This window comes from Hermetia illucens, chromosome 5, assembly GCF_905115235.1.
Source record: "Hermetia illucens chromosome 5, iHerIll2.2.curated.20191125, whole genome shotgun sequence".
NCBI classification, from domain to species: domain Eukaryota; kingdom Metazoa; phylum Arthropoda; class Insecta; order Diptera; family Stratiomyidae; genus Hermetia; species Hermetia illucens.
Window position 1 is genome coordinate 92,062,847 of NC_051853.1, and position 14,086 is coordinate 92,076,932.

A 14,086-nucleotide genomic window follows, 5' to 3' on the forward strand; every position below is an offset into this window, starting at 1 on the left:
TTGGGGAATCAAATCGAAGAATGGCGTGACATTGCCCTGGAGGAGGGGCATTTTTCCAATTGGCATCTCCGTGGACTAGCTAATCAGCGTTCAATGGGAGCTGATAAGTTTTAGCTTGGGAAATCTACGACTGCCTGAGCACTCATGCATCGCTTCAATTAGCGATCAGGCAAAGCATACCCTAGGAATATGCCTTAATTGCATTTCAAAGCGTAGTTCAGTACGGAGATCCAGCATGTAATAGGCAAGGAAAAAATGAGTGTGGCCGTAAAAGAGAAGAATAGAAATCCCAAGCATCATTAACGTATATGGAGTACTGAATATGCCGATGAAGAATTGTAAGATCTTCTAGGCTCAAATACAAAAGTTTACCCTGCACCCCATCTAGATCGACAATTCAACTGCAATAGCATACGAGTATTGCGATCTTTCGAGAGGAATTGCACGACCTTACATTCAGCAAATATGCAACATGGTCTACGAAGCACCCAACTCCAGAGTCCGATGCAAGAGTGACATAATTAAAAAAAATTATTTGCCGTATCATGAAATCAGTGCGAATGGCCCTAGCATGGCAAACCCGCAAAGTCGGTCGATATATACAAAAAGAAAACTTTAAGTTTTCTGTAGCAGAGCGCCGATTCCAACACATAGACCTCGATATAGTGGACCATCTGCGACCATTCAACGGATATCGCTATGGGATCACCGTAATGGACCGTTTCACGCGCTGACCAGGGGTGGTCCTTTTTTAACCGGCCAATGCAGGCAACCCAGTAGGAATGGTTCTATTGACAGTTGATATGCCTTTTTAAATGGTCGGAGGTCGTCACCACTGATCAGGGTAGTTAATTTAATCGGTTATGAAGGAGCAGGGATCAGGGCATATCATCCACAGACTGGTTGCATGAGCGACAGCACAATAGAATGCCTAAAGGAAAAAATAAGGAGACAGAAATCCTCGACTCATTTCTATTCAGATTATGAACACTTATCAAGACGCATTAGTGGACGTATGGAACATCTTTGCGAATCCCTGTAGGAGTTATACCCACTGATGTCGATGTGCGGGTTCCACAATTTCGGTGACTAGATGAATTGATTGCAGCAAATACTAACAGCGCATAGGGAGGGCAATGTGTTCCAGAACAAGGATCTACACTCGTATTCGCATTCACGAAGACCTTTTGAAGTATTATACGGGTAGTCGATAGACTTTTTCGCAGTCCGCTCGGGACCGGATTACCAGCGTCTCAGCTGCATGTGTAAAACAAGCGTTCATTAGCTATTATAGCGAACGTGATACCGGTAAGAAACGAACGAGCGAGCCTCGAGAGTGTCAGAAAAATCACAATGCACCCTGCTCTTGCAGATTATTTGGAAAGGGGGGGGGGTTACTTGGCGACCGCTGGTGGAAAAATTCACCGCTTCAAAGGCCAGGCATCCCGTGCGCATAGAAGATCAGTTGCCACACTGCGTCATGAGATGCATGTGAAAAATTATCTAGCCCAATAAAATTTCATTAATTTTTAAATTCAAGTCAATGAATGAATGACGAACAACAGCCGTCAGTTGTGAAATTGGTTTTCTGGAGTAAACCATGATGTTGTACAGTAGAGTTTGTCTGCAATGCTCAGGTATAACTGTTTTATAGCGACGTATATTAAATAGATACCAACATTGAGTAGCTGTCTACGATGGAGCGTCGGCTTCTTATTAAATGCCAAATTTGGATGCTGCTTGCTTTGATAATCCCTGATGACATCCTTGATACTTTTTTGCAGGTCGGATGGAGCAACAAAATGCTCCGCCATTTTCCTAGGTTAAAATAAATAAATCTGTCATCTGGGATTTTCTCCTGTTCGCATATTTTTCTGATAAGCGCCTGCGTGAAGCTTTTCATACCGATATTTTAACCTCTAATAACTACAATGTTATACCTACACGATCAACAAAACTTTGTATAATTTTGTACGTTTTATCCGGGTCAACCCTAAATGCCTTCCATTTGAAGAAATCAACAACAGTGCGTTGAAAGGGAGGCAGATACAACAACTTGGGAAATAAAATTTGGAAGAAGAAATTCCTATATTGACTCCAACATTTTGTGGGCATAAGTGAAGCCGTAGGAAGCCAGAAGGAAATACTTCGAAGAATTATGGACCCTCTATCAGAGGCGTATATCAGGAGGATTTTTTTAAGCGATGTCATGACCGTCGTTGAGTTGTGAATAAATCCGGGTCAGTGGGTTTTGTGAGGCGGGTTATCTCCACATGGGTGAAAATGATCCAGTCCAGGAAGTCACTAGGGGTAGTAGTTATGGTACAAAAAAAAAGATGCGACGGACCAGGGCTCAGATGGAGCAATACCACAAACTAGGGCGCCAGGCAGCTACTAGGATGTCTGAAATTTCTTATTAAGGCAGGCCTAGACCGGACACTGGTCGTTGCGCCCTTGATAATAATGATAAGCAGCTAACTAGAAATTATACGAATATTACTGTCTCTAAACGTAAATGGAGTTATCTGGGAATATTTCAGAAAGGTAAGAGGTGACTGAGTACGTGGCTAACTCAACTCTTCTGAAGTATCAAATATTGATGACTATTTTTGTTGTCCAACTGTGAAGTTATCACAACTTATGGAGAAATTCGCATGACAATTATGATAATGGCAACATTATACTTCCAGAAAAAATACGCATCTTCCAAAATATCAAAAGCTCCCTCTTCTCTACGACATTGAAAATATGAACGAACCCAGAGCTTAGAATTCAAAAATATTCGGCTTGCTACATTGTGGCAAAGCACTCGGAGGCTCCTTGCTGACTTCTCGAGAAAAAGACTCCATCAAGAATTTCTTTGTGCGTTCAAATTGACCTGAATAATGTGGACTACCCTTTTGTCACTCAAAGCGAATGTGGAGTTCAGCATGCTCCTTCGTTTTCGAGATATCCAGTCTAATTCGGTCACGTTTGACGAAAAATGATAAAAGTACACTAAAGAACTTAATTGAAGTGTCTGTGACAAATGGCGCCCAACGTGGTGCACAACCCTTAAACATCTTGACAGAACCCCTGGGAACAAATTTCGAAAAGTTCTTGTAGTCCATTAGAGTTACATTTAAGGAAATAATTGTTCGACAGGAATAAAGAATTTAGGTTCTTTTAAAAAAAGTAATTACTTAAGTGAGGAGAAACAGTTTCTAGACGAAATTGAACCACATTTGGGGCTACTATTTACAATCTGTATGAGTGACTTTCTTATAAATATAAAGACCGACTTTAGGTTGGGTTTTTGGTATATATGTAATTCACTTTGAATAAAGTTGAGTGGCTATAACAATCATGTCTAGGCTTACCTGCTCTAGTCAAGGAGAAGTACTGAAATGGGGTTTAAATAAGCATTGCAATTTTCTTTCAAAGATAAGCGAGTTTATAAAATTGAACTGACTTCCAGTAATAGGATAGCGATAACCTGATTGATCAAATAGCTTTCTTTCCTTACACAATTAAAAGTTTTGGATATATACAATTGGACTAAATTTTTATGCTGGGCAATTCTACCACGAATGGACCACTTTATGGTGATTATTGGGGAATACGAACGAAGGACTGTCTAAACCTCACCAAAAAGAATCTCCGGATTGTAGTGGGAATACCCACTGGCCACAGTCAACTACACTAGCACCTGGGGAAGCTAGAGATATCTGTGGACACAGAGTGTTGGTTATGTACGGAGTGTGCCGAAACCTCCATACACTGTCTAAGAAGTGTTCGGCACTTATACAAAGTTGGTCGGAACACCAGGGAGAATACTTAATACCAGATGGCAAGTTGCGCAGATATTAGATACTAAGATTAGATACTAGGTATTGAAGAGTGAGAGCATTTTATTTCAAGATGATAATGGTCGTATGCTGGATGAGCCTAGGATTATTACCCTAATTCGGCCATTATTATACCGATTTGACTCAGATATTCACTCACAGAGCCGCTACCCTATTTTTCGTAGGCATAGTATTTTTCCTGTGTAGTGCCTGTTTCTTTTACTGCTCAAAGAGGGTCCCTGTTCTAAGTTGCCCTCGCCACTTTCACTTCCTACAGCATAGTACCATCCTAGTCCTAGTTACTTTATTATATTCTAGAATCCACAATTATTGCAATTTACATTTTTATTTATTGTTTAAAAATTAATTCCAGAGACTTTTCTATTTGACTGCCTTCCTCCTCTTCTTCTACGTCTTTAGCCTTTGTCTCTTTCAGTAGTGGGGTTGGTTTTTATTGCCTTTCTAAATCTACTATGAGATAGATGGTTCAAAGGATTAACTATTGCATGAATGAGTTGATGGTAGCGTTACGGGAACAACAAGTGGACTTTCACCAGTCAACGTGAGTAGCCAATGGATACCAGATCGACTAAAAATGTCAATAACCAGTTGGCTGACAGTTGGTATATAGTTGGTTTGCTGCTGTTAACAAACACGGGGGCATTCAAATATCAATTTTTTAAGAACTTTTCTCCTGTTCATTTCTGAGAACGAGTTTAAAAGGACCTAATTTTTAAATGACAAGTCTTTGGAGAATTATGAGCAGACAGCAATGGCTCGCTAAGTTATGATCAAAAAGGGATGGATAAATGAAGATGAAAAAGGCAAGATAATTACTGCGCAGAAAAAGAAATAAAGGGCTGAAGAAAATTTGCAAAATGAAATGCAACTATACACGAGTCTGCATCATGGGATGGCCCAGCGGAACATCAGAGGAAGAGCAGGCTATAACACAAGTCAGACGAAACCAGAAAAATAATGTAAGATTAGCGGATTCAACTGATTTTGAGAGGCTAACCAAAATGAAATAAGAGACAAAACGTGAATTACTTATTGAGTGTAATGCCAGAATCTTCAGCGGAGTTCACTCATAACCACAGTCTGCTACTTTCTCAAGATTTTCGCTGAGGTCCGCTCACTTGCCTGGCATAGTAGAGGGCAGATCATGTGGAGATCATTAGCAGAGGTGGTTCTGGTAACCATTGCAATTGAATTCGTTCTACGTTTTGAAAATGCAGATAATTGTGATTACAAATGGATCGAATTTTTACTCCTATCTTATATTCTGGCTTCAGGTACAGCACACATTTTCCGGGCAAGTGTCCTCCTGTATTATTAGTGAAGTCCACACGTGAATTAAACCAACATAGTTGCCTGATCGCATTGACTGAAAACGCATCTTGTAGTTTCACGATACAACTGAACTTTAGCACTCATCGAATCACGTAATGAAAATTAAACTGTCCTCCATGGAAGGAGAGAGAAGAAGAGAAATTGAGAGTTAGGCTGTTTAGCGAAAACCAATCAATTAATCCTTCAACATAGATTATAATTACTATTTTATACTTGAAAGCATAACAGGAGTTACACAAGTCCAGACTATTCAGGTTGGACTTGTGATCGGTATAGTTAAGATTCAAACGAATGGACTCTGGAATGTTGTGTTTTCGAACACGTTGAGGTTTAGATAGGTTTCAGTTCTAATAGTAAAATTATGAGATCGATATATGTCAATTGCTGTGATCTCAGCAGACTTGCGTTTTAGGGTGTGCGGCGACACTCATTTTCGTCTCAAAAAGTAATGGCGCTTCCGTCCATTATCTTCCTTAAGGCCATATTTTTAGCGTAGGACTCCAAATCCTCTAGGGCAATCCTCTACAATAAACATCGTTGGCGCGACAATCCAATTAGATCAGGGCCTTGAAGCCTGTTAGAGCACTTCATTCCGACATCCAGTCACTATACACATGTCACCAGTGAGATTTGAAACACGACCTTCCGCTACGAAAGCTTAGTGCTCTAACCACTGACCCGTTCAGACAATTTTCTATCCCTCATAGTAAAACGGGGCAAAGAGGAAGGGAACCCATTGTTCAAACCCATTGGTGTGCGAAGTTTTTGCTGTCAGTGCATTGATTTGCGGTTGAGAGTTTTTTTGGTAAGACAACTTTTTCCATTTCGTAGAAAACGTGCTGGCAGATTGTACGGAACAATGCACGGCTGTGTAATTTTGTTTCGTGTTGTGGAAATCGACGCCAGAAACTATTGTAATGCTTAAGACTGTCTAAGTAAAACTAGAGCCTAGAAGTGATTTTCACGTTTTAAAACTGGGGAAAAGTCAATTAAAGATCAACTCCGTTCAGGACGCCCTCAACATCAAGAAGCGGTGAAAGCGTCGACAAAATCAATGCCCTCGTTCATGAAGATCATCGCCGAACTATTGATAAACTCTATAAGATGTCTGGAATATTATGAAGATCAATTCAATTCCAAAGATTTGCACATAAGAAGAGTTATAGCCAAGTTTGCCCCTCAACTTCTGACAGTCGACCAAAAAAACGTCCACTTCAGGCATGTTTTGAGCTCTAAAAACAGCCCGAAAAAGACCCTGCATTTTTTCCTAGGGTGCTGCAGATGGCATACCAACCGGATAATCTAAGAAATACACAAATCCTTTCGGGCTAAATTTAATAAATGGAGAGATAATTTTAGATATAATTAAACACAATTATTGATATGAGTATGTTGTGCCCAGATTGAAATAACGAATAAGGTTTTGCATCTTTTGAATTTAAAATTGTTGAATGCTGACTAAATAATACTACTAATAATATATGAATAAAAACGGCAACTCAAGTTTACTGGCCAGGCTGTTCACCGCACAATGGTCTCTAGAACAAATCTGTGTTTTGGGGGTCGTACGTTTCACTTTTCTATTATAGAAAATGCGCGTACTAAATTTCGTCTAAATCGGGTAAAAAAAAAAGTTTTGCACAAAAAATAGGGTGAACATAAAATTTCTGAACAAGCTATATATATTCCCTTTAGACAATTACAAATATCCTAGACCCTGATCAGGATTCGAACAAGATAGCGAAACTGATACTCCGTCACGTTATTGGAGACGCGAACATGTTGCGCAGGAATAGTGGCATAACACGCAATGATCACGTGTGGATTGATTGGTCCGATCATGGAAATATACCAAGAGAGTCATCGTCGATAGTATGGTTATGTAATTCAAAGAAATCTCTAGCTGAGGCTGACCTGAATATCCAAGTCGGATCACCATCTAATGTCGGTGGTTTGGTATTCCTTGGGTTTCAGTCGGATCAAACCTTTGACTGAGAATAATTTCGAATCCAATCTATATGAGTCGACTGCGCTACCGCATGCAAGTAGAAGCAGAAAGAAAAAGATTAAAACATGTTCCTCGATAATGGAAATTTGCCGAAGTTAAAATGGTTTCTCAACCAGTAGCCAAGTTGAGTTGAATCGCATCGGCCAATATTGCTACTCCCCGCTACTGCCATTTATTTGAAAGGCTCTCCTTAAGAGATTTAAACAAATTATTTGGGATCGAAAGCTGGTATAAGGCTCCCCAATTTGGTCTCCCCGAAAAGCATTCCACAATTCAACAGGTGCAAAGGACCACAACTCCGATTGAAAACGGAATGGGAAAAATCAGGTCAGGCCAGCTATTTTTATTGATATCGTTCAGACGTTCGATAAAGCATGGCATTAAGATGTGCTGTATAAATTGCATAGGGACCTCCCGGAAGAATTGTTTGAGATCCCGGACGAATCAGGTCAAACATTTCGGTATAACAATCGATGGTAAGCTCAGTTGGAAAGGACACATTCTAAAATGCAAGGAAGAGTTAAATGTTAGATATAGACACATGTACTGGCTATTGGGGCGGAATTCTCAACTTATTGTCGACAACGAGCTGCAAAGTTACAAGCTCATCCTAAAATTCATGTGAACGTACGTCCTACAGCTTTGGGACTGCGATGAAATAAGCAAAATTAACATGAAGACGTTTCGAAACAAAGATCTTAGACAGTAGGAGACATAAAGAGGATTTGTGTAGGGGTCTGAGAATATGGATAGTTAGTGAAATCATCAAAGGGCATGCAGCCAGCGATTACGTTCACATGATAATAACTGAGTCGAAAAATTGACAGATACCTCAAGTATGACGAGACGACTGAAAAGAGTAAACCCAAATGACTTACTAATATAAAAGAAAGCCCGCCTAAGAACATTGAGGAACAGTCAGTTCCTCCGGAAACCTAAGCAAGGTGCTTGGGTTGACTGCGGGGTCTCTTCCTATCGTTATCAATTTAAGCTGCTGGATGGGGAAATTTCGGTCGTAGCTTGACGAGAGGTGGTTTTAGGGGGTCAAAATCTCGCACTCTTTGGGCACTGACTTATACTTACTGATTGGACGAATCACAGATTAAAGGAGGCCGACAACTTCATCAGTGCAGTGGAATAGTCATCCTAGAAAAATATGGTGCAAAATAGTCGAGAGAGTAGATTTTTCCATTCCAGAAATCTGCATTGATGGCTTGTAAGAGAGAGAGATTTAACGCGCTATAATCTACGGAGGATATTATTGGATGGACTATCCTACTTTCGAAATCAATTACTTTGTATTTTTGATCGTAATGATCATGTTTAAAAAATTTGGAACTCTTTGCAGCATATTCAAACAATAACAAAGTTTTTCACTATCATAAACGTCCTCCAGTCTGTCACAATATTTTCTACTGACTTTTTGGAAAGTTGAGTACTTTCATGATCACTGATATAAATTGAAAATTGCATGAATGGTTGTAGCAGGTATCCGGCGAAATAGCAGAGTCCATATTTTTGGCACATTCGTCGATTTATTAATTACCACCTATTTTTTAATTAATATTCGGCTGGAATCAAAAGTAAGTCCATCACAATTATTGAGCAAAAAATTCATTCATTTGTGAATTGTAACTTTGCCATAGGATAGACGCAAGCCTCTTAAGGTGTTTCGCTCACAGTTTACTTTTTCCGATGTTTATATTTTCAATTATATATATGTTTATATTTTCAATTATTTATTTTAGAGTCCTCAATATCCGCTTTTCTCTAAGCCTCGTATTATATTCATAAATAAACAGATCTTCGGAATTCTTAATATTTTGCAAAATCTTTGCCTTGAGGTTAACAGTAATAATATCTGATGAACAATGCAAATACGCAAGAAAGTATATACGAAATTTAATTGAAAGTCTTTTAATTAAACCTCTCGCTTGCCTATACGTGTTAATATATGTACCCAGCACACTCTGTAAGTAGCTAAGAGGATTTTAAACATAATTTCCGTTTTCGCCTAGGAGAAGCGACAAAACAAAAATTTTCGCATAAATAAACTGCAGATAATATAATTTAAAAAGTTTACACAGATATATTTTGGTGGAAAACACTCTTGTTCATAGGAAAAACACCCATCAGAATACCTTGTAAAATCAGGAATAAGTGACGGCGGGCCGGCTGCGGGAAGTAAGCAGGCGAGCAAGTGTGAGGAATTGCCCCGTACGTTAAAGCAGACTCATGCCACCCACCCCCAAAAAACAAGCAAGTCAATACAGAACATCGACAACGTAGTCTCCTTGTAGTCAACTTCGACGTCGAAAATATAATTGCAGCCACCATTTTCACCCTCGAGCTATCGACTCTGACTCTCCTGTCTTTGGGCCGCTAGCACTGTAAAACCCCCCACCCGAACCTCCGCTGATGAGTGAGTGAGTCCCGCCGCCTTTCCGCCGTTTCCTGTCATGGAAATCTAATTTACTGTAATTGTTGTTTAAAAACCGATCGATAAACATTTAGGGTACTTCATCTCCGTTTCTTGTTTGCTTCTCACATTTATGTCTCCTTTTGCTGTAGTTGCCGAGGACGGTGAGGACGACGACAAGTTCTAAGTTGGTATTCAGTGTTACCGAGTAGCATGGAGGCTCCGAAAAATGTCGAGGGGTTGCTGTCAGGATGCAGGGAGCAGCGTAGTGCTGGAAAGCATACGAGTAGTATGTATAACGATTTTCCAATATGGATAGGTAGTTGACCTGAAAACCCATCGTCCGCCGTTCCATTCTTTCATCCAACCTTCGAAGTTAGTTGTTGAAACTTAAGTTTGTGGCTGAGTGTTTTACAAAGATGACAGTTAGGATAACAGTTCGCGACAAAACGGAATGATCCTTTAAAATGGAACTTTTCTATTATCGTTTAGGACTTCTCTGCTGTTTTAAGATCTTGAAGGAAAGTTTTAGAGAAAAAGAGGAAAATATCCTTGGAAATATGTTGCAGAGTTCAGACTGGAAGGAGAAGCGTCCGACATAATTGAAGTTTGAAATGAACACGTTATTGTTGCAATGAAAAACCACTGAAGTTATTGAAACTGAATTAGAAATTTTTCAAATGAATTGTTTCATGCAATGTCGATGAGACCTCCTCAGTTTGAGTTTTACTTAGTTATATTTCGGAAGGTCCCAGCTGAGCTGAGAAAACAAGCAGAAGTGGATGCTTACAACACTTACTGTAGCACACCCTACTTTTTAATTTCATCCCCGAACAGCAAGAAGGAGGCGACTAAATAAGAGCACAGGTAAGCTTATGAAGCACCCTTTTAAACAGAATACACCTTGAAAACGAAGTGTATACACTCTTGACGTCTTATCGTGGAGTGGAAAGCTTCAGTTTTCCAACTCCTTCACATCACCCATCCTATGTCGTGATCCTTTAAGGATTCGTTCATTTGTTGGTACGTTTTTCAGTAAACCACAACGGCGGAAATCTTTCTATGCGGTTTGAACGGTTGGGCGTGGGATGAAGTGGAGTCTAAGACCCATCTTTCCATGGCTCTTGTTTCTGCTTAAAGATCCAAGAGAATACGCTACAATATCAAATCGCGTGACATACGAACAGAAACAAAGTTATAAGCTGGATTTGTATTTACGTTTGTAATGGAACGATTAAGATTTCGAGATTAGTGGTTCGGTTTCGTCTAAGGAAAGCTGAAATTTTCGCGTTCTATTTACGGATCATGTTAGTTGCAGGGAGCAGAACCGATGTCAAGTTGATTTCTCCGTTTCATGGCTGAGATTTATGCTGGTACCCAGCACTAGTATTTCTCGTAGGCATACAAGTACATGCTGTAATTAACCATTCATTTATAATGAGTTTGAGGTTTGCGTTGTGAATTGGAAATTCTAGTTTTGATTTGGCGGAGAATCCGTTGAAAATTTTGCGATTTTCATTAGCTATTCATGACTGTGAGGCTTCATATGTGATGAGGTTAAGTCGTCTGTCAGTTGAATATGTGCATTTATAAACATAACCTGAATGTTCAGCCTTTTTAAAAAACAGGCATTGAGACTATATTGCAGAAAGGAATTCTGCTAAAATAATACGCTCATTTTCAAGTGCAACCATGCTTTTGTTTTTACTTCAGAAACAGAACAGGGAGGCAAGATATTGTAACTTTTGATTTAAAAAATTGGAAGATATCGCTTAATGTCTACGTTTTTTGAATGAATATTAAATAATGTATACATTCCCTGTTCACTGCTCTGTCGAACAAGGGGCGTCCCCACTCTTTAACAAGAAGATTGTGTTTCAGTTCTATTTTCTTTATGCCTACTAAGCCCGCCGCAGTGGGAAAATACAGCCATATATGCCTAATTAGGATTCAAGTATAGCCAATGAGGTCAAGAAGCTAAACTAACTCTGTCACCTTACTGTCAAAAATTTTAAAACGCTATATGTTGAATGGTTGAATGTTCAATTCTGACAACGCCATTGTTGACAGAGTAGAACGCTAAACTCTCAACTTTATTGCCGTGCTTTAGACTTCCAGTTGTCATGGATGTTTGTATTCATCTTGTGCTACTGGCTACTGTGAGCTTATCACTTGTGCGGAATCAAGCGTAAATGTAGCTGAAACCATCACTGAATGGCAGAAGAGATGGGATGTATCAGAAAAGGGGCTGCTAGACCCACAGTGTCATATGGGATATTCGGAGATAGATCGGTGCACTAGGTTTCGACCTAACACAGCTTTTGAGGACACGGGGGTTATCAAGCATATCTCTATCGATTTGGGCATGCCGATTCACCATATTGCCCAAAGTACCTGAATATTGAGGATTCACAGTTTAGAGGGCTGTATTGGAAGTTACAACCGGGGAGCACTTAACACACATACAACATGGTGGCATCCATAAGAAGCTCAGGAAGGAAGAAGCGACAAGAGGAATATGAAGGAGATCATGAGTGCAGGATAAATTTTGATGCAGCCTTGTGATGTAATATCATATAGGAGAATCGAAGGAAAAGGCGGTCGTATTAGTGGATAAGAGTCCCACATAGCCGTCTGGAAGAAGTCGATGGTAGCTTTTGAAGCTTTCGACCGGAAATAAGTAGTGATTGGGTAACCTGCAATAGTTGCTAATAGTTTTCTCCGGGTTTCGACCGTAGCGCACGTGTTTGTTCAAATGAAATGAGCTTTATAGAGGTTGAGTAAAAAGTAATTCCGTATTTTAGCAACAGTTGGTGTTAGCACAATTGTGCCAGTACTTACTGATGTAGAGGTCAATGATGAAGAAGTCTCCATTGAAACAATACAGATTGATCAAAAAAGATATTTGGATATGTAACCAAGTCCATTCTTTGGAGTTCTCGTTAATTCAAAGTTAATTTGGCGGTATCTATAAACATCTGTGGAATGCTGTTGAAACGCGAAGAAAATGACCCGTTTTAGGAAACAATGAATTGAAATGTTGTCATGAAATTACTTGAAAAGCAGATTATGCTCTCAGTGTGATGGGACTGGAAGGGTCTGGTGTACTTTGAGCTTCCACTAAGACCCCAACAATCAATTTGGAAGAGTACTGTCGGGAATTGGATAGGTAGAATGTATCTGTCATTCAGAAGTTTGGCTCCATACCGACAGCATGAGACCACATAGATTTTTGGTAACCTGTCAATAAATATTAAAGCTTGAATGGGATGAATTTGACCTTGCGCCATCGGAGTTCCATGTTTTTCGCCATTCTTCAAAACTTCTTGTATGGATTAATATTACATTCAAATGCCTTGTTCAGTTCCTTTCCAATACGAACAGATCCTTCTACGAAGGAGAAGTTATAAAATTCATCGAAAGGTGATAAAAGGTCATTGAACAAAATGGGAAATATTTTACTAATTGATGTTTATTCTATATAAAAATAAATAACTGACTTTGAAAAACATGCGAAGAATATGCAATAACCTATTACTCAATCTAATAATTAACTGGGAAAATAGTAGTCCTGTTCAGCAAAGATTCTATGGATTAAATTCACGTTAGCAATCTCCCTTTGGAGTAGATAAGATCTAGACAATCTAGAGAAGGCACACCCGCCTCTGAGTGTGCATAGTTAAGACATTCGCTTCGAACTCCACGTATTAAAGGAACTAAATGTGCTCAGCATCAACATCAACTTCAGAGTGGAAAGGAGGAGATTGTCCCGGGCTCGGAGTTGTCTCGAATGTAAACATTAATTGAATCTTCACTCCTACAAAATAGATATTTATTAAATCGTAACCGTTCTTCAATTAAATTAATAAATTTTATATTTATACTCTAAATCATAACAGCTAAGATCTTTTGTCGTCTTTTCATTTCTCTTGGGAGTGTAGGGAATTTACCATGGTATTGCTTTTTGGTCCATTTGATTTCCAATGCGACTGTGTTCCAGCTTCAATGTCATTACCCTTAATGCAGTGTCGGTGCAGTCCAAAGACGAACAAAATCCTCTATGACTAAATGCGATTCGAATCTGAGGCAGCGATAGGCCGACCGACCAACCCAATCGACCTGGCATAGTGTGTCTGATTAGGTTTGGTTGAGAGATTAGGGAAATTGTAAGGCCAAGCACTCATGTTTTCGATTGGACCTATTATAGTATCAAGTAATATCAGACTATTTGGACTATTCAAAGGTCTCCAGCCTACGGCGTTCGCAAACTTTCGGGAAACTAAGAACGTCTCTCAGAGGTAGAGCCTACGCCGATTCTTCATTGAAGGAGGCATTTTATCTGAACTCTAAGAAAGCCCGGTAGTGCCTCATAACGGGTCTTTCTCCTTCCATTTCTCACTTCGGGTACATATATCAGTCTGAATTTTTTCCATGTGGTAGTTCAAGCAATGGTGTTCATTGAAAGTTCTACTAGCTGTT

The 14,086-nt window shown here is 39.5% G+C and overlaps 1 protein-coding gene across 3 annotated transcripts in view; it reads right to left on the minus strand.

The window, feature by feature from the left end:
* Nucleotides 1-14,086, minus strand: part of LOC119656739 (teneurin-a) — a 769,843-nt gene that overhangs the window by 118,389 nt on the left and 637,368 nt on the right. The gene's annotated exons all lie outside the window — the stretch shown is intronic.